The 26,816-nt window shown below is 34.0% G+C and overlaps 3 long non-coding RNA genes across 3 annotated transcripts; all 3 read left to right on the top strand.

Moving 5' to 3' along the window:
- The first annotated feature begins 1,507 nt into the window (after positions 1-1,507).
- LOC106079770 (uncharacterized) lies at positions 1,508-5,721 on the top strand. Its single transcript, XR_001220076.2, has 3 exons — positions 1,508-1,567; positions 4,077-4,218; positions 5,569-5,721. It is a non-coding gene; the product is annotated as an uncharacterized LOC106079770 (long non-coding RNA).
- A 10,417-nt stretch (positions 5,722-16,138) lies between these two features.
- Positions 16,139-18,566, top strand: LOC106079771 (uncharacterized). Its single transcript, XR_008774861.1, has 3 exons — positions 16,139-16,209; positions 17,593-17,734; positions 18,463-18,566. It is a non-coding gene; the product is annotated as an uncharacterized LOC106079771 (long non-coding RNA).
- A 4,444-nt stretch (positions 18,567-23,010) lies between these two features.
- On the top strand, positions 23,011-26,584 carry LOC129923004 (uncharacterized). The gene is made up of 3 exons (XR_008774935.1): positions 23,011-23,162; positions 23,417-23,559; positions 26,452-26,584. It is a non-coding gene; the product is annotated as an uncharacterized LOC129923004 (long non-coding RNA).
- The last annotated feature ends 232 nt before the right edge of the window (positions 26,585-26,816 follow it).

The raw sequence follows: 26,816 nt of genomic DNA, 5'->3' as shown, positions 1-26,816 counted from the left end.
TGATGATGATGATGAATAAATAAATCAATAAAATAATAATAAGGTACTCTACTAGATAGTTGTTTTTTTTTGTTTTTTTTAAATTGTTATATTTTGATTTAATATTACACTATAATTAGACCAGAAATGAGATCTTAATTTAGGTGATAAGTCGACAGAAATGTTACGCATTATGTCGCCGTATCGGCCTTTCCCTTTATAATATTAAGATTTTCGTGAAGTATTCGATAATATATAAAACGAATCAACACGTATTAAAGTCAACTGATTGTCAACTAAAGTCAACTAAATACTTTAGTGATAATGTCTCATAACACAAGTCTTACCAGTTATCGATGAATAATAGATACTGTTTGAAAACATAAATTTTTAATTGTTTAAAAGGTTTTTTTTTTATATAGGAATTTTTCCTTATCAAGAGTTCGAGATCATGATTGACTTTCTGCTGTGGAAACTAACCAACGATCTTTACAAACGTGAATCAAAAAACTTTATCAACTGTTGATACAAAACACTGAGTTCAGACTTTGTTTTTTTTTGTTTTCACGTGGTTGACCAATGACATCGACTTTGTAATTAAACCCTAAGTTTGTGAGCCTCGTTCTCGTTTAGCCCATTAGGAACATGTGCACTTCGTCTGTTGTCTGTCTTTCCGAGACCAATTGTTATAGTATGCCTCAACACTGACTTGCGACGTAGCAACAAGCTATAAGTCTACAATGCCAACAGGTTGTGACGTTGCAGGTCAGTGTTCAGGCCGCCAATGACGACGCTTATGCGTTGTTTTACTGAAATGTCGTGTTCGTGAACCGGGAACATGGGTACCTTGTTACGCCACTGATAGTAAACAGAGCTTGTATACAGTCCACACTCTGCATTCCCCAGAACATCACTTGTACAATACAAGAATATATTAAATATAGTGTTTACAAAAGTGTTGGCGGAGTGGCAACCCCATTGGCACTGAACCGACGGATCTCGGGTTCGAATCCTGTTGAAGACTGGCCTTTTGAATCACGGGATTCTAAGTCCACTCAGCTCTAATGGTTACCTGACATTAGCTGGAGAAAGTAAAGAAGGTTGATGGTTTTGCTGGCCACATGACACCTTCGTTAACCGTCGGCCACAGAAACAAATGACCTTTATATCACCTGCCCTATAGATATCAAGGTCTGAAATGTTAATTTACTTTATATTACCATTGATCAAAGCATCTTGTTTTTTAAAATTATGCTACGACTCATTAAATGTTTGAGAAACACTTCTCCTAAATAATCTAGAAAAATGTCTCTTTCTTAAGTTATTGTGTAATAAAATATATCTTTTATTGTAAACTTTCCTTCTTTCGTACAAAACAAGTTCATTAAGTTATTAAGTGGTGCAAACATTTCATTGCTTTCAGCTTTTATTGTCGCAACAAAAAGAGAATTTATGGAATGTAATGTTATGTATATATTAGCATACAATTATTATGTCTCCCTATAAAGTACATAGTTTGTTTCCATTAGTTTGACATCATCTCAAGACTCCGAAACATTTCTGAAGAAAAAAATAGATCAAAACTTAGGTAAGTTTATATGACTTATTTTTAATGGGTGTTTTAAAATCTTTCCTTATCTAAAAACTAGATAAACATAAAAAAATACATGGGAGATTGTGTAGTATCTATTGTTTCTATTTCATGTTTCTGGCCTCGGCATAAACTTGGATAAGACTGAAATTTTGCGAGTGGGATATAAGGCAAAGGGTGAAGAGCTGGACAAGTTCACATACATTGGCAGCATCATAACGAATGATGGGGATGCCTACCATGATGTAGCGTGCCGAATAGGAAAAGCAGGGAGCATTTTCCAAAAGCTGCAACCTATTTGGACAAGCCCAGCCATTGGACTCCAGACAAAAATACACCTTCTTAACATAATCGTCTTCCCAGCAGCAACGTATGCATGTGAGACAAAAAGTGAGGCTCAAAAGTAAAGTAGCAATCATACATAAAACACTGAACCATAATCTTCAAATACAAAAACAAAATTTAATAAAATACTCTGAAAGACACAAAGATAAAGGCACATTCCTCGTCCCATATGCTAGGACAAATTTGTACAAACACTCCTTCTTCCCTAGTGCTATTAGAGCATGGAATGGGTTGCCTGAGCTAGCCAGGAAAACCAGTGACTTGGCTGAATTTAAGTCATTGGTTAATATGCATGACTAAATGCATGACGCGTATGACGTAATCATCTCCTTTTTTGAAGTAACGTCTGTATTATATAAGATAAGATAAGAAGACATGGATGTCATCTGCCGAAATTGAGAAAAGATTAAATGTGAACGGAGACAAACTACGGAACACTGCCTAATGCCTAGATCCTGCTGCAAGAGACTGATCTCATTACTATTTAAAAAAGGAGAAAAATCTGACCCAGGAAACTACAGACCAGTATCACTTACCAGCATCACATGTAAAATCCTAGAACACATAATAAGTAGCAACATCATAAACCACTTAGACAAACATAATGTCCTCACACCATACCAACATGGCTTTAGGAAATATAGATCATGTGAAACACAACTAATAGGACTAATTGATGATTTTTCAAAAGGTTTAGATAATAGTGAACAAATAGATGCTATCTTACTAGATTTTTCTAAGGCTTTTGACAAAGTTCACCACCATAGTTTGCTTAAAAAATTAAAATATTTCGGCATTAATGGTCCACTGCATCAGTGGATTAAAGACTTTCTGATAGGGAGAGAACTAACTGTAATAATAAATGGCTCTAAATCAACACCGATAACAGTAAACTCAGGTGTACCTCAAGGAACAGTCTTGGGTCCACTACTATTTTTAATTTACATAAATGATTTACCAAATTGCATTACTTCAGGAACAAAAGTCAGATTATTTGCAGACGATTGCATAATATATAGAACAATAAAAACAACACAAGACACAGATATTTTACAAAGAGAATTAGATGAATTACAGAAATGGGAATCAAATTGGAGCATGTCTTTCCACCCAGAAAAATGTCAGTTGTTAAGAGTAACAAAAAAACTAAAACAAATTAATTCCACTTATCTTATTCATGGCAAACCAGTAACACAGACTAAAAACGCAAAATACCTAGGTGTTATAATAAATGAAAAACTGTCATGGAATCCACATATTGATGAAACTACAAAAAAAATCAAACAAAGCATTAGGATTTATTAAAAGAAATTTCTATAAATCAAATAAGAACATAAAACTAAAATGTTATTTAACCTTGGTTAGGCCAATAATAGAATAGGCATCCTCTGTTTGGGACCCCTCAACTCAAGAAAACATTAAGAAACTAGAACAGACACAAAATAGAGCAGTGCGATTCATAACAAACGAATATTCACATTTGACTAGAGTAACACCTTTAGTAAAATCACTAAATTTAGAAAGCCTTCAGGACAGAAGGCTCAAAAGTAGAGTAGCAATAATACATAAAACACTGAACCATAATCTTCAAATACAAAAACAAAATTTAATAAAATACTCAGAAAGACACAAAGATAAAGGCACATTCCTCGTCCCATATGCTAGGACAAATTTGTACAAATACTCCTTCTTCCCTAGTGCTATTAGAGCATGGAATGGGTTGCCTGAGCTAGCCAGGAAAACCAGTGACTTGGCAGAATTTAAGTCATTGGTTAATATGTATGACTAAATGCATGACGCGTAGGACGTAATCATCTTCTTTTTTGAAGTAACGTCTGTATTATATAAGACATAAGACATGAGGGCATGGAGACTTTCAAATGGTTGACATGGTCCACAGTTTCACAACTTTTTTTGCCCAAACCAGGTGTCTTATCTTTTGGCAATCAAAATGGCGAACAGAGTAAAAAAAAGTTCCCCTTTCAGACCTTGTTATCTATATGACAGATGATGTAAATTTCATCTGTTTCTGTTACCTACGGTTTACGAGAGTGTCATGGGCCAGCACAAAAATATAACTTATAATGATATAAATATACGATTATAATATTTATGAAACAAACATTCCTTCCAAAAAGATGTTTTTTTTGTTCTATTTTAGAGAATGATAAATCTCATCTACTTGGTGATCTGTATCGCTTTCCTGATCCTAATGGCTGAAGTCAGCTGGGCACTTCCATTAAATGAGGAAGAGTTTTTGAGAGAGAAGAGGATTGATGCCAATTTGATTGCCTCACTGTCTGGTACAGTTGTTAAATAATAATAATCATTATAACTGCATCACTTTCACCTTTCCCGTTGTGGCACCATACATGATCTATCCAGTCTTTCTCCATTAGTTTCTGACTTGGATATAATCTTTGTCAGTGACAGGCCGTCTATTTTTCTATCTTGTCTTCACATAGCGTTCTCTGACTGCCTCTTCTTCTTTTTGCTGGTACTGTTCCTTGAAGGAAAGTCTTTCCGAGACCTCAGTACTTTACGACTTGACATTACGTTTAAGTTGGCGTTAATTTTCGTTTTTGACAATGGTCAGCAGGTAATTGTGAGACTCAAATGCCATTGTATTATATACAAATATCATACTTTTTTTTTACTTTCGATATATTTAAAACTGAACTCGGGGACTTTAAAGATACTACAGTAGATACATTTCATATAAATAAAATCCAGTATGTATCAAAGTTTAATTGTTTTTATATGTTAGATTTTAAATCGTGAAATAACAAAACATGAAGTGTATTTTATCATTTTTCTCATTTTAAATGTTAAATTTATTTTTATTTTAAGTTCAGAGCCTTCAGTGATCTCATTTTTAGTGTGAATTCGGAGTTAAAAAATTATACCTAAAGAATGAATACAAAAAATCAACTTTTTATCTTTTTCTTCTTGTATATTTACTTCTATATATTTTCGTCAGTACATCAACTATCTTCTCTTTATTTGATGGACATTGCACAAAGTGATTCGCAATTTTAAAACAGGAGAGCTATTTCACTCGCTATTTCTTGTACACCTTTTGAATTGTGTAGTTCATTAGGAAGCACGTTAATAAATAGCCCCCCCCCCCATCTCTCTGTCTGTTTCTCTTTCACTGTTTCCTCTTTCTGTGTGTGTCTCATATCTTTTTCTGTCTCACCCAATATATATAAATATATATATATATATATATATATATATATATATATATATATATATATATAATATTTTGTAGGTGATGTTATTTTCTTAAATTATTATTTATATTTTCCCAGGATAATATAAAAAGTTAAAACTATCAATACAATGAGTAAATGCAAAGGCTATAAGCAATTGTGATGGTTTATGAATGTGCAATAGCAATGAAAGTTGAAAAATTAGATACGTTTTTTTATCTTCATTTAGAATACACTTTTTTTTCTTACAGAATGAATGGATCGTACCAACAAACAAACAAACAAACAAACAAAAAGAAACTGCTAGCATTAAGTATATTCAAAAACATAAAAATAACAACTGTGACACACAAACAGTTATAATACATATGTATCAGATCTAAGGCAAATCTGTAATTCAAGTCTAACGATATTATTTATCTATTTATTTATATATAGAGATAATGAAAGACGTCTGCAAGGCAGCTGCCAATCTACAGAAGGACTAAAGGAAGACAAAGTTTGTCAAAGGAAGACAAAAATAATACAGAAAAGAAAACGCTAAAGACGACTCAACTTGGACTACAATAAATTTGTTGAAATATTCCAAAATATGAACATTTATACGAGTTATATTTATACTTATTTACAAAACGTATCATTTCTCTATGTCCAAGTGACTTTTTCTCACTAGATAATCTTTTTTGGTGAGCTAAAAAGGTGGTCGACGTAACAGAGGCGCCCCACGGAAACGTTTCTAAGGCCAGCTTAGGTGCCAGCTTGCCTTAGCTGACATAGAAGAGAGCACCTGGTTGCATGCGGCCTCAGAACGAGGTCACTCACAAAGGCCGCGGGATACACATTTGAGACCAAAAGAAAATCTGCTGCCAAGGACAAACGCAGACGGCGAAAAGAAAATCTAAATCGACCACCTGAGGACAATGGTTATGCTTTCCCAGGGTTTGACAAAATATGTAGGTCACAGCTGGGGCTGCGCAGCTACGGGAAATAATGTATTCCTCACTAATCTATTGAACTGTATAGAACATTGAGCTTTAAAACAAATCTTGTACTATGTAAGGACATTTACTTTCTTTTTGTTAATAACTATATTTTTTTATTCATTTCCGTTGCTAATCGAAAACTATATTTAATCACTAACCTCTAATCTAATATCTAGACATCCAAAAAAAAAAATAATAAAGATGTTAAATAGCACTGAGAAGTCTAGAATGTAGAAAAATCTATTTCTTGCTTTCTGCTATTTAAGAAAAAGTTTGTATGTTTAAACCAAAGATTCCAATGTGGCCAATATAAACCATTAGTGCTCTACCACAACTTATAATGGGTTTATGTAATAATTGGGGAGTCCACTATACGTAAATAGGAGTCCACGGTAAAAGATTTCATTTAAGCAGGATTTTAATTTAAATTAGATTTTTAAAAATTGTAATTTAAAAGATTGCTCGAATTTTTACGTTATGCTAAAATTGCAGTTATTTACAAAACGTATCATTTCTATATGTCCAGGTGACTTTTTCCCACTAGATTATCTTTTTTGGTGAAATTGCACATTAATTAGCGGCCCCCGAAAGGGGAAAAGACGCTATTAGTTTTGTGTGAAACGTCTGTCCGTCTGTCCGCCTGTCCATCTGTCCAGTTTAGAGCTCGTAAACTAGAAAAGATAGTGAAAATCCGACATCACAATATTTTAGACCATTTAAAGTTCTGATGCAACGACAACTTTTTTTTTCTGAAAGCGAAAAATCTAATTTTTTAAATCACTTATGCAAGCAGTTTTATAAAGAGAAAAAGCTAATTAGTATGCATTATAAGTTAGACCTAATTTAAAACAGATGGTAATCTTGTAAACTGCATTTTCTTCAATATTCGTTGCTTTTATGAATACATTTTATTTATTTTAAATTTGAGCATTAGAATAAGAGATTGAACCTTTTCAAAACATTTAATCAATTATAAGACTTCAGTTAGTCCAGCAGAGGCGCGGTAGCTAAGCAGTAAAGCGCTTGGCTTCCGAACCGGGGGTCCCGGGTTCGAATCCTGGTGAAGACTGGGATTTTCACCTTCGGAATCCTTGGGCGCCTCTGAGTCCACCTAGCTCTAATGGGTACCTGACATTAGTTGGTGAAAAGTAAAGGCGGTTGGTCGTTGTGTTAGCTACATGACACCCTCGTTAACCGTAGGCCACAAAAACAGATGAACTTTACATCATCTAACTTTGCATTCACTTGCACATTTTCTTTGATCTGCTGGTCCGTTGGGGCACTACACAAGATCTGTCAACCTTCTTTCTCCATTCTTATCTCACGTTTGTCTTTGATATAATTTCAATCGGATGTTCTTACTGAAAATATTGAAGCCTACCTGGGTGGACCACTTCGGGGGTCGATTTTGAGTTTGTGTTTCCACACAAACTGTCTTTGTAACCTTGTTTATTTATTTAATGTGTGAAGAACCTGACAATATCTTTCATTGATTGCTCCTTCAGACTGATGCACGATGTTTTTTAAAAAGCTTCAACATCTGTCTCTCTGGTACGAATTTTGAAATAGCTATTTCTTCAACTTACCATTGTGGGATTAAACGTTGTATATTTATTCCTTTTTCTTAATAAAACACGAATCAATTAAAAAAAATATTGATTAATTAATTAGTAGTAATATTTTTTCTTCGATATAAAAAGGGAAATAAATCCAAAAGTATTGAGAATTATGGATGTATATGTGCAGTTCTTCACAGTTTTTATTTCCTTTTTTTTTCTCATAGTTTTTCTCATAGTTTTTTATATAGGTAGAAATCATTGAAATAAATAAATACATAAAAAATGTGAGGTTAATAAATTTTGAAAAAAAAAACAACGTTTAGCTATAAAGGGGTCTGCCAAAATCGGAAAATATAGAAAGAGGTTTACATGACAAAAGTTTGATAGCTACAGGTTTTAACCCAAGGTAGGAATTCAATTGATGAATAATATACAGTTTCAATAAACGACAAAGTGAACGTTAGATATTTTCATATCGGCCAATAGCTGCCCACTTTGGCTAACATAATTAATGACAGAAAAGTCTCGGGATACTCCTTTGATACTCAAATATTTGCCCCTGCTTAGGATACAGGAGCAGACACCCGACGAACAATGACTTTGTCTACGTTAGGAAATATTTTTAGTGTTAGTGAATAGGTTTTCTCGATGTTTAAACATAATCTTATCAGCAGTATTTTATCAGCAGTTTGAAAAGATGCCTGGTTTGGCAAACTTAAATTTATCATCCTTAAAATTCTTTAGTTTAACACTGTAGTATAGACACTATTGAAGTAAAGTATGGCTGCCTGGTCGTGTGGTTTGCGCGCTGGACTGTCGTTTGAATTTATAGATGGCCCCGGGTTCAAGCCCTGCCAGCTCCCATCCCTCGTGGTCCTGCAGGAGGTTTGGATTACGAAGTAAACATCTTCAACTCTGAAAGAACATCCGAAACATTTTACAAACAACACAAAGTAGCTCTTTAATTAAATGTAACGCCAGTATTTCATTTAATAGATACAGTAAGCGACTTAAATATTACTAATACAAATATCAATAATAAGAATAAAAAATACATTAATATATAATGTCTGAGAGAAGCGGGACAAGAGGAGCTTCAGTCACTAATGTCCCGCTTTTCTTAGGCTTGTAAAGAGTATGGCCTAAACATTAGCACAAAGAAAACAAATGTTATGGGACGACCTGCTACAGCACCACCATCTATCCTCATTGACGATAACAAGACGGATGCCGTAAATGAATCAAAAATTCAAGATGGCCTGTCTCTAGAAGAGGAGATAAAAACGCATAGGGAAGGCCGCATCGATATTTGCTAGACTCCGACCAAGAGCGCACTACTGCGACCCAAACGGAGGTCTACAATGCATGCGTTCTGCAGTGAGTCGTGGACTTCCTGCGCAAAGCAAGAGAGAAAAACTAAACTCAATTCACTTGCGCTGCCTCCGGTTGGAGAACTATCGCATCCCGAAAATCATTCGCTACGGCAACTTGCTTCTGGCTCAAGAAGAACTAGTCGCCCCATATCTGTCACGTGGATGTAATAAAATGGGATTTATAAACAATGAACATTGATACTGACCATTGGTAAGACATAGTCTTAGAGCTCACTAGTTAAAGAAAGACGGTGAACAAGAAAGCTATGGACATCGAGAATCAAGGGCTTGGAGAAAAGCGTGCCATTAGAAAAATGGACGGTATTCTACCACCAAAGCAAAAGCCTCCTTGACCTGCAATATATGTGGACGGGAGTCGGGAGTGTCTCTCCAAAATAGGACTCCAAAGTCACATGAAAAATTGTTTGAGATGAACCATAGTTGTTCTACGACTGAAGGAGGCCAGTATAATATGCTAGTCGAACTTGGCGTAGCATACACCGATATTTACCTGAAGTATTCAAGTAAGCAGCGTATTGTCGAGCAGAGTGTATGACTGTGCATCCATGAGTAAGAATAACGGGTAAGACGTCGCCATAGTTATCCCAATAATCGCAAACAAGGCTTTACAGCCATCTTGCGAATTTCGAGAGCAACAGTTTCTGACTAATAGAAAAAAATAATTACATGATGCAAGAATTTCGACTACATTGAAAGACCTGTTGACTTTACGAAATATATGTGAAGCTGTGGTCATGGCTACAGAAAAAAAACATGCAACTATTTTAATGACACCAGATTTTGACGTGTGTAAAAAATACATATAAATGTAGTCAAATATATAGAATATTTAAAGATATGGATTACTTGTTCCCCCCCCTCCTCAGTCCACTTTTGTCTTTCCATGACTTTACCGTGGTTTTCAGCAAAGTTGGGCCATTGTCACGGATGAATGTGTGTATGTATGTATAATCTATTTTTACAATCTGCGCGAATGACCGGAAGTGTGTTTTGTTGTCAGACAGAGAGACCAGCTTGTGTGTGATATGCAGTAAAGATGATTAAAGTTTCTGTGTTTGATCTAGTGGTTTCATTGTTTTATTTCGTTAACTAGAACTGAACCAGGGATGCCTAGTGACGTATTGAGACCTAAGGTAGATTCTATCCAGTTATAAGTATAAATAGAATAGGAAAGCTGTGACAGCCATGAATAGAATTATATATATATACAGATAAATTATTCAATAATGTTAAAGTACTCTACCAGATAATTTTTTTTAAATTGGTATATTTTAGTTTAATATTACACTATAATTAGATTATTAAAGATGTCTTAACTTATGTGATAAGTCAATGATGCCAAACCTTTTTCGGCCGGCGGGCCAATTTAATTTCCGACACTCGTGTCGCGGGCCACATCATCGAATAGATTAAAAAAAATGAATTAGAGAATAAACAATTTTAAATAGTTTTATTAGAAACCCGTAGCACTACTAAACCCACGTACACACTTAAGGTAATTACGAAAGATCGGTCTCATCCGTTTTATTGCTGAAAGGTTTGTCTACTCAATAAAGAGGCGCCCCTCGGAAACTCTTTAAAGACCAGCTTAGGCGTCAACTTTCCTTGGCTGACATAGAAGAGAGCACCTGGTTGCATGCGGCCTCAGAACGAGACAGCTGGAGGTCACTCACGAAGAAAAACCGCTGCCAAGGACAGACGTAGACGGCGAAAAGAAAATCTAAATCGACAACCTGCGGACAATGGTTATGCTTGCCCTGGATGTGGCAAAATATGCAGGTCAAAGATGGGGCTGCGCAGCCACGGGAAATACTGCATTCCTTACTAATCTTCGGACTCGAAGACTAACCTTATATATATATATATATATATATATATATATATATATATATATATATATATATATATATATATATATATATATATATATATATATATATATATATATATATATTTATATATTTATATATTTATATATTTATAAATAATAAATGACTTTTTTTCTTTACGTCACTTCAAACATCGCCAACAATAAAAATACAAAACACAACCAGAAAAAGTGCATTCACTTATTAAGTACATCTGAGAATTACAAAACGGGATGGAAAGCTCTTCTAGATATTATCTTGTTAACTTAAAATCAACTTCAGTATGTGGCTTAGCTTAAATGAAATGAGAAGGTCTAAGAAGAGATGCAGGTAGATGTGGTAATGACATAGTGCAAGTGTCTGAAGGCCCTGAATAAATAAATATCACACACAAAAATTGTTTATTAGTCAAAAAACAAATAACAAAATTGTAGTAAGCGATTTGCTAAAGGAAAAAATTACATAAAATAATAATAATAATAATAATAATAATAATGTAATCTATACAATTCTCGGTTCTGACCACTCAATCATAATCATTAAATATTCCACTTGTCCTGGACGACTACATATGACAATTTAACTCTGCGCCATTTAACTTTAGCTCAGGACTACTCCGTTATTTTTAAGATAGAAACCACAGCGGTTAAATTTACCAAAGGCGATTTTGTATTCCTGTAAAGAGTGTCTTTGAAAGCTAACAATAGTGAAACTTTTCTATACAGCAACCATCTGTAATGTCTTTGAAAGCTAACAATAGTGAAACTTTTCTATACAGCAACCATCTGTAATGTCTTTGAAAGCTAACAATAGTGAAACTTTTCTATACAGCAACCATCTGTAGTCTAATTAACTTTGCCATCGCCTGCTGTTATGATAATACTTCACTGGCACAAAGACATAGACTAAATAGAATAATAATGAATATACTAATTACGAAACAAAACAATTAAACCTGCCTTTTTTCCTGGACCACTTCGGGGTCGATATTGAGTTCGTGTTTCCACACAAACTGTCTTTGTAACCTTGTTGTTAATTGTTTTTTCTTCACAGATCTAGATCTTAAATCTAATTCTCCTCTGGATTATATGTGTCATGTGAAAGTGTGGTATTATCCTTAGATCAGTCTAATTATCAAATGTGTTTTTACATCTGTATGAAAGTGTGTGTGTGTGTGTGTGTTTGGGTAGAAAATGACTACAGCTTAAAAATAAAAGACTGTAGTCATTGTATGTTATATATTACAGACGTTACTTCAAAAATGGCGCCTGGTGATTTTATATGCCCAACCTGTGATCGCAGCTGTGTATCAAGGATTGGCCTCTTTAGTCACACAAGAAGTTGCAAAGGGAAAAGATCGTCTTACGAGACGTAAAATGCCACAGAGAGAGAGACTTCAAAAAAGATGATTAATTAATTAATTAATTAATTTCATGTGTCAATCTAGTCATTAATAAAATACTCTGAAAGACACAAAGATAAAGGCACATTCCTCGTCCCATATGCTAGGACAAATTTGTACAAATACTCCTTCTTCCCTAGTGCTATTAGAGCATGGAATGGGTTGCCTGAGCTAGCCAGGAAAACCAGTGACTTGACAGAATTTAAGTCATTGGTTAATATGCATGACTAAATGTATGACGCGTAGGACGTAATCATCTACTTTTTTGAAGTAACGTCTGTATTATATAAGATAAGATAAGATGTATGTATATCAATGACTTAAACTTTGCTAAGTTGTTGTTATTTCTTTAAAATTCTTCATCATAACTGTCATTTTTCTGGGTGGAAAGACATTCTCCAGTTTTCAGTGTTTCTTCTACTGCTTTCTGTAACATTTCTGTATCTTGTACTAAATATTATGTAATCGTCTCAAAATAATCTGACTTTTGCTCTAACGATTTTCTTAGAAATTTAACAGTTAATGTGTATCACTTAGAAAAGAATTACAAGCTCGTTGGACACAAGGGGAAAACTCTAGTTTAACCGTTATAATTTTCCATAGTAAGAAATAAATAAATCTAAATTAGGTTAAATTAGACTTAGAAAACAACAAATATGGCGTAGTCAGCCTTAAGTGTACCGACATTATACGATAACAGGGTAATTTAAAATTACTTTAATTTTATTTAATGAATATCTAAGCTTTATATTTTTTTTTTACGTAAATCTAATATAGATTAGGCCTACATCTAGATTCTAGAAGTAGATCTAGATCTGGACTAGATCTTATGAGTTCTAAATCAGAAGTCTAGGACTAATATTATTAAGTATTAGATCTAGATGTCAATATAATGATAATGAAAACAAGGTTAAAAAGACAGTTTGTGTTGAAACGCAAACTCAAAATCGGCCCCCGAAGTGGACCGCCCAGGCAGGCAAAAAGGCAGGTATCAATATTTTCAGAAAGAACATCTGAATGAAATTCTATCAAAGGCGAATGACAGAGAAGAATGGAGAAAGAAGGTTGACAGATCTTGTGTGTTGTCACTGCGGTCAGGCAGACCAATGGATATGTGAAAGTGAATGTGAAGTTAGATGTTAACATGGCCTAACTGATGTCTTATAATGAATATCTAATTGATCTAATTGTTTTGTAAAGGGTCAATCTCTTATTGAAATCCACAAGAGAGAAACATTTCCGTAAAAAAAAATTTCTTTAGTTTTGTATGTGGTGCATGCAATGTGACTCTGCAGTTAACGCGATAATATGAAAAACTACTTATTAATTGTTTTAAATTATGTCCATCTTATATGCATACTTAATATATTTTTTTATTTAAAAAAAGGTAAACATTTTTATAAAATGCAGTAGTTAGTATGATAGAGCTTATTTAACTTAGCAATAAAAATGTAAGAAAAAATAATTTTTTGACAAAAAATCTATAACCATTTGCATAAATGTGTTAAAAATAGGGTAGATACTCTTCCCCGCTACTAAAGAGCCTCCCGTGTTTGTTACTATTAATAGTAAATAGTTTTAAAAGTGGTTTATTTTTATGAAAAAACTGCTTGCATAAGTGATTTTAAAACATAGATATTTCGCTTTCAGAAAAGAGAAAAGTGGCCGTTTCATCAGAACTATGAATGGTTTAAAATATTATGATGTTGGATTTTCACTATGTTTTCTAGTTTACGAGATATAAACGGGACGGATGGACGGACGGACAGTCATTCCACAAAAAACTAATAGCATCTTTTCCCCTTTCGGGGGCCGCTAAAAAATAGCAAACGTATGAGGTCTCGTACCTGACTTGGTAAATACACACTTTCAGGTATCTTACGGGTTCGATACCCGTTTTGAACACCGATATTTGTGTGTGTGTGTGTGTGTGTATCTTATTATATTTTAAGCTCTATAATGGAGGTCTTTCCTTTTTTAAAATGTATTTTTAAAATGTTTCTCTTGTTTAAGTGTAGGACTCAATTTAATATTCATAAAATAAATTCTTTAGTTTATTACTGTAGAGTGTAGAGTATGTACTATTTACTTAAGTAGAGTGGCTCTTAAACTGTCACGTCAGTATTTCATTAAATAAAAACAGTAAACTACTCAAGTAATATTAATAATAATATCAATAATAACTATAACAATACATTAATAAATAAATCAATAAAATAATGATAAAGTACTCAACTAATTTTTTTTTAAATTGTTATATTTTAGTTTAATATTACACTATAATTAAACCAGTAAAGATGTCTTATTTTTTGTAATAAGTCATCAAAGATATCACACTTTATGTTTGCATAGGCCTTCGCCCTTTAAATTGTTGAGTACCTTGCACTCTCAAGATTATTGGGAAGTATTCAATAATATAGCAAATGACTCAACACTATTAAACTCACAATTGTAACGCTAATGTCTGATAACAAATGTCTTACCAACTATCAATGACAAACGGGTGTTGTTTGAAAACAATTTATTTTAATTAGGAATTTTTTTTATAAAGAAGTTAGTCTTTCGAAACTGTTCTCAGGATTTACTTTCTGCTGAGGAAAAAAAGACGTGCGTCCTGTTAAGTTAATGCAAAACATTTAGTTATAAATTTGCTCTTGTTTTTACGTGGTTGACACGTGGTTTATACGTGGTTGACCAATGACATCGACTTTTTAATTAACCCTAGGTTTGAGAGTCTCGTTCACTTTTGACCCATTAGGAACATGTGCACTTTGTCTATTGTCTGACTTTTGAAGACCACTAGTTATAGTAGGCCTCAACACTGACTTGCGACGTCGCAACAAGCTATTAGTCTACAATGCCCACAGGTTGTGACGTTGCAGTTCAGTGTTCAGGCCGCCAATGACGACGCTTACGCGTTGTTTCCTTGGAAATGTAATTCTACATTAGATAGGTTCAGTCAAAACCAACCTTAGCAGGCCTAATGTCGTATTCGTGAACAGGGGTCTACAGGTACCTTTGTGCTGCTCTTTTAACACTGTCGTTAACAAACGGCCACAGAAACAAATGATCTTTATATCATCTGCCCTATAGTCTGAAAAGGGATTTTTACTTTATATTACCATTATTAAAGTATTTTTGCCAAAATAAATTTTAAATTATTTTTTTTACAACAATCAATGCATTCTGTTTAATGGCTCTAATCAGTTAAAGCATTTTTGGCAGGCGCGGTTGCTGAGCGGTAACACACTTGGCTTCCGGGCCGAGGGTCCTTGGTTCGAAACCTCGTGAAGACTTGGATTTTTTATTTCGGGTTTCTTTTGGCGCCTCTGAATCCACCCATCTTCAATGGGTACCTGACTTTAGTTGGGTAAAGTAAAGGCGGTTGATCGCTCTGCTGGCCACGTAACACCCTGCTCGTTAACCGCTGGCCAAAGAAACAGATAACCTTTACATCATCTACGCTAAAGACCACAAGTTCTGAAAAGGGAGCTTACTTACTATTAGTCAAAATACTTTTATTTGAGTGGGCTACGACTCAGGAAATGTTTGAGAAACACTTGCCTTAAATAATCTAAAAAAAAATGTATTTTTCTAAAGCAAACTTATTGTGTGATAAAATATATCTTTTATTGCGACCTTTCCTTCTTTCAAACAAAACAAGTTAAGTCGTTAAGTGGTAGAAACATTTAATTACCATCAGTTTTTTTGCCACTACAAGAGAGAATTCATGAAATGGAAATTAAATTTTATGTTTATATTAGCATATAATTATTTTATCTCTCTATAAATTACACAGTTTTTTGCCATTAGTGTGACATTATCTCAAGACGTCTAAACATTTCTGAAGAAAAAAAAAAGATCAAATCTTAGGTAAGTTTATATGACATATTTTTAAAGGGCGTTTTTCAAATCTTTCAACAAAACAGAAAGAAATCATAAACAATACTTTAAAAGAAAATGTTTATATTAAGCGTTCTTGTATCAAATGGTTTGGATCAGTCATAGAATTAAATTTTAATAGATCAAAAACAATAAAAAAGCATTTATACAAATAAAAAAAAAGAAAAATATGGACGGACTGGACATGGTAACCACTCTGCTAGTCAAGAGTCTCTGGACACTGCAGATTGTGTAGTTATCTATTGTTTCTATTTCATGGTAGTGACCACTAAGCCTGAGACGGCAACCTAATATAAAGGGGAGAAATCCAGCTTATACCACCACTTCAGTCAAGTGCTATTTCTTTCCCTTGTTTGAGATATCAAACAAAGTAATTTATTACCAATGGTTAATTAATTGGTCTAACTAATTGGTCAATTTTTTAAATTAATTCTTGTGTTGTTAGTTAAAAGAAATAACAGTGCAAAATTTCAGCTACATTTGAATTGTGTGTCGGATAAATAACGTGTTCAAACGTTTAGCTAGACAGACAGACAGACAAACAGACAAACAGACAGAGGGAGTTGATATAAAAAGAAAAGTAAAGTTCCCCTTTAGGATCTTTGTGGTCTATAGAGCAGATGATGTAATGGTCATCTGTTTCTAAGGCATAAGGTTAACAATGGTGTTATGTGGCCAGCACAAAGACCAACCGCCTTTATTCCTTAGTAAAGTAAAGTAAAGTTTCCATTTGACACCTTGGGATGTACAAGGCTGATTATGTGTAGATCATTTGTTTCTGTGGCATCGGTTAGAGTTGATACATGCTTTGTAAAACAAATGCATCTTGTGAGCTAAGGAAATGAATTTACATGCAATATCTGACTTTCATCTAATTTTATTTTTCATCTAGTATTATTATAATTATAATTAAAATGTATGTATCAATGTCTGTGTGTGGTGTGAATTGACGAAACTATAGAAAACATCTGATAAAGCGATACGATACGACTTATCTCGAGGACGATTAAACTGATACAAGCGCGTGTCTTGCTGATCTCATTGCATAAGACATTAGGGCATGGAGGCTTACTAATGGTGGTAATTACATAGTTGGCAGGGTTCCGTAATTTCACTACTTTTTTGCCAAAACCAGGTGTCTTATCTATTGGAATTCAATGAGGTGAAAATAGTAAATAAAAAGTTCCCCTTTCAGACCTTAGGGCAGATGATGTAAAGGTCATTTGTTTCTGTGGCCTACAGTTTACGAGTATGTCATGTGGGTAGCACAAAAATATAACTTATTATGTACAATTATAATTTTTATGAAACAAACATTCCTTCAAAAAATGTTGTTTTTTTGTTCTATTTTAGAGAATGATAAATCTCATCTACTTGGTGATCTGTATCGCTTTCCTGATCCTAATGGCTGAAGTCAGTTGGGCACTTCCATTAGATGAGGAAGACTTTTTGAGAGAGAAGAGGATTGGTAGCAATGTGCTCGCCTCTCTGGCTGGTACAGTTGTTACATTATATTAATCATTATATTAATCATTATATTAATCATTATATTAATCATTATATTAATCATTATATTAATCATTCCAACTTGTTCTTTCTTTGGTAGCAACTACATCATACATGATCTATGAACAGTCTCAATTTTATTCTGACTTGGATAGAATCTATTGCAGTAACAGACCCGTCTATTCTTTTATGTTGTATTCCCAAAGCGTTATCTGTCTGTATCTTCTTCTTTTTCCTGGTACTGTTCCTTGAAGGAAAGTCTTTGCGAGCCCTCAGTACTTTGCGGCATGGCCATTAAGTTTTAGTTGGCGTATATTTTTGTTTTTGACATTGGTTAGCAGGTTATCATGAGACCCAAACGCCATTGTATAACATACAAACAAACATCATAAACGTTTTTATTATTTTTACTATCGATGAATTTAAAACTGATCATTACGACTTCAAAGATACTATAGTAAATACATTTTTTATTGAACTAGAACCCTGTATTTATCAAAGTTTACAATTTCCTTATCAGGTTAGATTTGAAATCGTGATATAATAAAACATGAAGTGTATTTTGTCATTTTTCTCAGTTTAAATCATAAGTTTATTTTAATTTCAGTTCAGAGCTTCAATAATCTACCTCCATATACCTACCTACCTACATATCTATCTATCTGTTAACTTGTGTGATGATATTATGTTCTTAAATTATTATTTTTATTTTCCCAGGATAATATAACAAGTTATAACAACCAATAGAATGATAAAATGCAAGGCTAGAAGAAATTTTGATGGTTTATGAATGTGCAATAAACATGAAAGTTGAAAAAATACATACGTTTTTTTTTCTGATTTCTTTATAATATATTTTTTGTCCTTATAGAATGAATGTGTCTTACCAAAACAAAACTGCAAGCATATCGTATATTAAAAAAAATGATAATTCACCTATATATTAAAACAAAATACGTTTTCGTCTACTGTAATACATATATAATGCATATAAAACGCAAGCAATATGCATGGACATTTTTATTGGACACACACATACAATATATATGTATCAGAGATAAGGGAATTCTTCGATGCCAATATAACGATACAAAAGCTCATAAATAAACATAAAACACATAAAGTAAGACCAATGCAAAAATCGCATCTCCTCGACTGTTAATAAATGAAATATTATAAACATTAAAGCTGTGACTCAAATAGGTCGCAAGTTCTTTTTTTTTTTTTACACACACACACACGCGCACGCACGCGCGGGCGCAAACACTCACGCACACACACACACACATATATATACGTATGTATGTTAATATGTATGTATGTTTATATGTATGTATGTTTATATGTATGTATGTGTGTTTGTGTGTGTGTGTGTGTGTGTGAAAATAAAGAACGAATACGCTATTAATGACTTAACTTGGACTACAATGAATTTGATGAACTATACCAAAAGAGGAACGTTTACACCAAGTATCGTTTCGCTATGTCTAAGTGACCTTTCGCGCTAGAATATCTATAGAACTGTCAATAACGTGAAGCATTTTTTTTTAAATCTTGTACTTTGTAGGTTAATTTACTTTCACTTAATTAATTTGTTTTTTGCCTTTTTTTGTTGCTAAACTAAAACGAGCTTTAATCGCTAGTGTATTATATCTAGACGAGCAAAAGAAAAAAAGTCCAGATTTTAAAGAGCAATAAGAAGTCTAGAATGTAGGAAAATCTTTTTCTTGCTTTCATCTAGTTATGAATGAGTTTGTATATTTCAACCAGTGATTCCAAAGTGGGCAATAAAAACTATCATTTGTCTACTACAACTTATAAATGGTTACTGTAAGAACAGGGAAGGCTATTATCAGTAATCGGGAGTCCACGATAGAAGATTTTATTTAAGAAGGCTTTTAATTTTAATTAGATTTTTAAAAAGATGTATTTTGTAGATTGCACGAATTTTTTTTTAATAATTACGGTTAACCACACCCGAATTATTATTTTATTAATAATTTTAGCTTTTATATCGCACTACTTTCATGATTATGGCTTGCTCATGTCGCTATGGTCCAATCTTATTTGTGGACCAGTGTGGGAGAAGGGGAGGGGTATCGGTGAGAAGTTTTTTTCCGTGCTGCCTTTAGCTGCTCAGTAAACACAGCTCTGCTGGAGTTGGGCGTCGAAACTCAAGCCCCCCTTCACAGGTAGCCAAGCCACCCGAACTGCAAAATTAATTGCACGATTTTATCTTTTTTTTTTTTTTTGAAGAAATTGACAATAGCTTTCATCGGTTGCTCCTTCAGACTAAAGCACGATGTTTTTTTACCAAGTTTATACTAACTTACTTCGTCTGTCTGTCTGTCTGTCTGTCTTGTACAAATTTTGAGCTCGTTATTTCTCTAATTTCCCATTCTCGAATTAAACTAAAACGTTAAACATTTATTCCTTTTTTTCTTAATAAAACATGAATCAATAACAAAAAAATATATATATTAATTGAAGAGTTTTAAAAACTATTATTAAAAAAAATTTAGAAAACAAGCAAAATAAAAGGAAAATAAATCCAACAGTATTGAAAATTATGGATGTATATGTGCAGTTCTTCCTCCTTTTTATTTTCCTGTTTTCTTATATTGTTTTTTCTGAATAGTTTTTAAAACTCTTCAATTCACTAGAGCTAGAAATCAATAGAATAAATAAATAAATAAAAAGTTGAAGTTCATGAATTTGAAATTTGAAAAAAAACTATACCTTTAAAAGGGTCTGCTAAAATCGGAAAACATTGAAAGAAGTCTAGTTGTTATAAAAATGGTTTTATAACCACTGGTTTAGTCCCAAGATATGCATTCAATTGATGAATGATATGCAATCGCAATAAGTGACAAAGCGAACGGTAGACATTTTCATATAGGTTAATGGCTGGCCCTGGTCTAACTTAAGACAGAAAAGTCACGTGTACTCATTTAATACTCAAAGTTTTGCCCCTGCTTAGGACACAGGAGCAGACACCCAGCGAATAATGGATTTGTCTACGTTAGGAAATATTTTGAGTGTTAAGCAAATAAGCTTTGTCAATATTTAAACATGATCTTATCAGCAGTATTTTATCATCAGTGTGACACACATGCAAGCTACACATTAAATATAAGATCAATGGTTAAGAAACAAAAACACACTTGGACAATTATTATTTTAACATTTATAAATTAAATTTATATTTTTATTCATTAGATCTAATGTATTATGTCCTAATATTCTTTTTAAAATTCAATGTATGCTTATTTTACCCCCTGGTTAATATCGTTGGTCTTAATCTTAAACGTAGCTGACGGTAGGAAGTATTTGATGAGTGAACATTTTCTTTAATTTGTTTTTATTCTGTCTCATAATAGAAAAAAAACAAAAGCAAACTAGTCACCAAATTTATTGTTTGAATGTTTTGAGGAAAAACTCCATATTTTGATATGTACAAAGGAAAGGAGAGCTATTTTTACTTCACTCCATACAACAAGAACTTGAACAAAACTGCTTTCAGCTATGTTGATTACAGTCGTGTAGAGTATATTATTTTATTATAGAAAGTGAAAAATATGGAATGAGCTTCTTTTGTGAACAAAACTAAATACAAGTTTTATTACAATATAGAAAGATTGATGATGAAATATAGTTAATTGATATTTAAACAAAAGCTCACTACAATAACACGTCTTTACACTCTAGCACCCCGAAGTCGTCTCCCTGTCATACCATAGATTATGACAGAGTCGCTTATCTTGCATCATTCTACAAAACTAATAATTAATGCTCTCTTTCATAGTCATCTAACAATTAAAGCTTACATTCTTCATAATCACTTTGGAAACACGCACACGCTCCATAGCAACCTAATTCCATGGGTGTTGCCAGGAGATGTGAGGCTCAAAACCCCTTAGTAATAAATTTAACCCCCCCCCCCTTTTCAACTAATTTTTGGTTCAAACTTTGAACTGTTTTCCTACCTGTCACTGAAAACTATTAGTAAAGTACATCTACGAGAAATCCAGCCAAAGCCCAACCTACAATCACCAAACCCATGGGCGTAGCCAGTGGATCGAGGATCAACCCCGATATAAAACATTTCACACATTGCTCTTTCTACAAGTCACTGGGCTACCTTGGTAAAGTGAAATGAATAGCAGATTTAATATTTGACCTAGACGTTTTTGTAAGCAGGATATTTCGCTGTAGGCACCTCCAGTGGCGTAGCTAGGGTGCGGTGAGGGGTGGGGAGAATTTAAAAATCCCCCCGGTCCCCCACTTGTGGAGGCCCCAAATGAGTGTTTTTTTTACATTAAATTTTAAATATTAAATGCAGGGGCCTCCAAAGAGATCAAGCCACCCGGGCCCACAACTGACGGAAAATTCCTAGCTAAGTGGGCACCTCAGAAAATGTCTTTCTGATGTATCTAATTCAGGGGAAAAAACGCATCACTTTCCCCCACAGCCTCTAGCTGTCAAGGGAGGAGAATCAAAACTCTAGAATGAAACTATACTTATAAGCGATCTATAAGGCAGATGATGTTAAGGTCATCTTTTTTTTTGTGTGGGCCACTGTTAACGAAGGTGTCATGTGGGCAGCACAACGACCAAACACCTTTACTTCTCCCCAACTAATGTTAGTTACTCATTAGAGTAAACTTAGAGTCGCCCCAAAGATCCCTAAATTCAACATTCCAGTCTTTACCAGGATTTGACACGGGAACCTTGAATCAGAAGCCAAGCCTTTTACAACTCAGCCGACGTACTTATTTGGTAATACAGTAATGTCTTGAAAATAATGTATAACATTTTTTTTTTAAATCAGCAAAATATTTTTGGTAACACCTCTTCCAATGTCAACTGTGGAAGCCATAAAAAACTAAAATGAAATAATAAACGAAACTGAAACTACGAGTCGAAGCCATGAAACCATTCTATTAATTTCCTCACAAAAAATAATAGTAATAAAAAACGTAATAGACTGAAAACTATATCAAATTGCACCTTATATAGTAAATATGAAATACTAGCTTGTGACAACTCAAACAAAAACACACACGTAAGACTTTAAGTTTAGAAATTCAATCGCAACTCACAAAAGTTTGAGAACCACTTCCATATAGTAACTCTTGGAAAATAGTAATTATAATGTTTAAGTGTGATAAACATTTATGTATATTATGGACTGGGACTTATGGTCTTATTGGTGAACTGGAGAGATACCAGCATTCAATTGTCAACAGTTTTAATTATAAGAAGGATTATTAGAATTGCGACAGAATGTTGTTACGCATTCATTAAAATAACATTAACATTGTCCATCTATAAATAGAGTTCTAGCCTATGTAGCATTAAACGGATCAACAGAAGCTTGCACATTCGTTACAAATAGAACAAAAAAAGCTATAGAAGTGAGTTTATGTAATGTATGTTGTAGAAATGCTGGATGTGTTTCTTTTAATATATCTCCTAATATTTATCCGTCTATCTATGTACACATATGTACGGAGTTGACACGTATATTAACTCAGCTAAACTTTTTATTTTCAGGGTTTTTTTTTCTTAATAATAATAATAATTTGATTTATAGAGCGCTGTTAAACATGATGTAGGCTCAAATATATATATAACCTTAGATACTTTGTTTGTTGTTTTTTTTTTGCAGCAAAATGATGAATCTCATCTACTTGGTGATCTGTATCGCTTTCCTGATCCTAATGGCTGAAGTCAGTTGGGCACTTCCATTAGATGAGGAAGAGTTTTTGAGAGACAAGAGGATTGGCAGCAATGTGCTTGCCTCACTGGCTGGTACAGTTGTCAGTTAATTGTATCCCATAGTGTTTGCCTCTCCTTGCAATCATCTTTTCCATTTTCGTCTCGAAGCATGGGCGTAGCCAGGATATTGTTTCGGGGGGGGGGGTAGATTTTTCCCCCCCTTCCGCGAAAAAAAAAATGTATATGTATGTATGTATGTGTGTGTTCATAAACTTTTTATTACATTCTGAACCTTCATTTTTTTGGAAGACGTTTAGTGTTCCCTTGGAATAGGTTCTTCCTGTTGTTAGTGGAAATATTGTAGACTCCCCGTCATTGCCAGCAAGGGGTCCTAGCTCCTAGCGCTCCCCCAGCGCTGGGCGTAGCCCCGCCGCCAATCACTATTTCTGGTATTGAAAGCCAACAAAATGCATATTCTGAGGTATCTACTGTGCATTTTCCTGCTATTAAAAAGTTTTATTTCAAAAACCTTATGTGCTATTCTTACTGACTTAGACACTCACACCCCCCCCCCGCGCCTTTCGGCGCATTTGCCGTCAAGCTGATTCCACAAAAATCTGTCACTGTTAATGTCTGAAGCCTCTTCCCACCTGCTCTGAGGACCTCCATGAATGTGTGGCGCCAAATTGTACGGGATGTCATCGCAATTCTTATTAAGCATAATTAATTTTGTCGGAGAACATGTCCCGCAAATCTCATGCGACGCTCTGTCACAATCTTACTAAGGTGTCGACTCCCAGTTCAACATAGGATTTCCTTGATTTTGACCCGATCTCTTTAACTGACTCCTAAAATCTGTCTTAGCCATCTTTGTTGAGCCACATTTAGTGTTTTTCAATTTCTGCAGATGACTGTTCACTACACTTTATTAATGGAGCCCCCACCACTTGTAGAAATGTGTAACCTCTCTTGAATACGCTCTTGTAATTAGATGACTGTAGTTTGCTTTAGATTTTATATCGAAAAGGAAAGTTTTATCGTCAAAATCATCTGTTGGGGGTTTTAAACTAAAAAATCTCAGAACTTTCATGTGTTTGTTTAAATTCAAAACCCCATTTATCTACTAACATTGAATTTGGTAACTGTAGTATGTTTTAGAATAATATTGAAGTTAGAGGTTTTCCATCTCAAAACGCTCTGTGGGGGGATTTTAAACTCAAAACCATCTGGAGGAGAGGGGTTTAAACTCAAAACCCCTTTTGGAAATGCTTATTGCATTTTAAGTGCGTAATTTGCTTTTTTTTTTTTGAAGATGTATTTTTTAGCTTCAAACCCCGCTAGAGGGGGTTTAAACTCAAAACCTCTTTGACTACACTCATAGATTTTAGAGTGTGTAATTTGCTTTTTTTATATTGAAGAGGTATTGTGAGCTTCATTCAAACCTCACTGAAAGGGGGGGGTTAAACTCAAAACTGAGTCCAAACCCATTTAGCTATGCTCATAACATTTTGAGTGCGTAATCTGCTTTTTAAAAAATATTTTAGAGGTATTTTTTAGCTTCAAATCATACTGAAGAGGGGGGGGGGTAAACTTAAAAACCCATTTGGCTACGCTCATAGAATTTTGAATGTGTAATTTTCTTTTTTTATATGGAAGATGGGGTTTATCGTAAATTTTGAAGGGGGTTTTAAAATCAAAATCTTTTTTAACTGTGCTCTTGGTGCCCATGGTGGTATGTAATATATTTGCCAAAAAGATTGAGCCGAGTTCTAGCCCTTGCTCAATATCAGCTCCCGCATGCAAATGAGTTTTTAGCGAATAATTTTCAACTCTTTCTCTCCGTAATTATTTTTCTCGTTTCGATAGTAGGCCTATTATTCTTTTTCCTCATTTGTTATTCACTATCCTGTTCTGATTTAACTTCAATTTATTTTTTTGTTTATCATTAGAAAAATTTTATATTTGGTATTGAATTATAGGAGAACGCATTCTCTTTTTACACAAAACAACTTAAAGTTTATAAATCCAAAAATCAATTTAGTTTAATCAACGTCAATTAGAAGAGAAAGAGTTAAATCGTCGCTAGCGAAATATTGAAACGTTTCCTTTTAACTTTTGCCTACAATTGGGTATGAAGCCACAGAAGCTCGGTCCCATGGGAAACGACTATTGTATGCAGTGAGATCCCACGTGACAAGCCTGTCCCACGCTGAAGAAAGTTGGATCCTATGCATTGACAAATAGAAGGTTTAATAAAGCTAATTAAGGCAACATCTTCAATTCCTAAGAGTTAGGATGGGTGCATTTTTTCACATGACCACGCAGACCCAGTTTCTACTTCCATATTTAGGTATACCTAATGCAAAAAAAAAAGTGTTTTTTTTTTGGACACCTATCCCGTATAGTGGATAGCCACAACCCTAGGGCTGTTTTTTTTTGTCAAGCTTAAATGAGGAGGCGTAAAAATATGTGCCCCCATCTGAAGCATTATAAAGATAAATTCAGGCGACAAACGCGCTTATTGGTACAGACTAGAGTAAAGCAGCTGACAACAGATGGCGACTGAAAGTGATATCTGGACACCTCTCAAAAGGTCACGTGACATTCTTATGAAACCCAGACAGGCCCCTTGCAGAATACTGGCGCAGACAGAAAAAAGAGAATTCAAATTGTATACATATATCAAATTAGTTTGCGCGAACTGGTGCACTACTTTACTCATAATTTATCTTCGGCCAATCCTGTACTTTAATTATGTTGATAATGAACAATTCTCTGGGACTTAAATGTGTGTCAAGCGATGATTGTCAGCATTTTGCAGCTGTCTCAGTGTTTCAAATTGAAGCCCGAGTCTGATCTTTTTATGCGAATCTCAGTGGGGGGGGGGGGGGGGGAGAATCGCCTTTTTTACTTTTCTTGGATACTCATCAAGGACATTTATTCTACTTATAAGTAATTTGTTTAAAATATGTTATATTTTTTTAGGATGACGCAGAGTGGAAAACAGAACGAATGAAAAAATAAATTCTAGTGCAGGTTATTACTACTTGCGATACTAATTTTAGTAGTGGTAATGTATCGAAATACGAATTCGTATTAAAACATTTTATGGACGTGAGTGTATTGTGATTGTCTTTTCTTTTAGTTTTAGCTGTTTTTGTGTTTTTTTTAATGAATAAATATGTGACGGATTCAATAAACTCAACTGTGTAGTACACGTATAGCTTGTATAATACGTAAAAGAAATACTAAAGATCAACCACGTATTTTATGTTATGTACACATTAAGTAAAATAAAAATTCCCTTATCTAAGCGTAGATGATTTAAAGCTAAGGACGACGGGACTATT

Source organism: Biomphalaria glabrata, chromosome 14 (assembly GCF_947242115.1).
Source record: "Biomphalaria glabrata chromosome 14, xgBioGlab47.1, whole genome shotgun sequence".
Taxonomy (NCBI): domain Eukaryota; kingdom Metazoa; phylum Mollusca; class Gastropoda; family Planorbidae; genus Biomphalaria; species Biomphalaria glabrata.
Note: the sequence above shows the minus strand (reverse complement) of the source record. Positions and strands in the feature narration are given on the sequence as shown.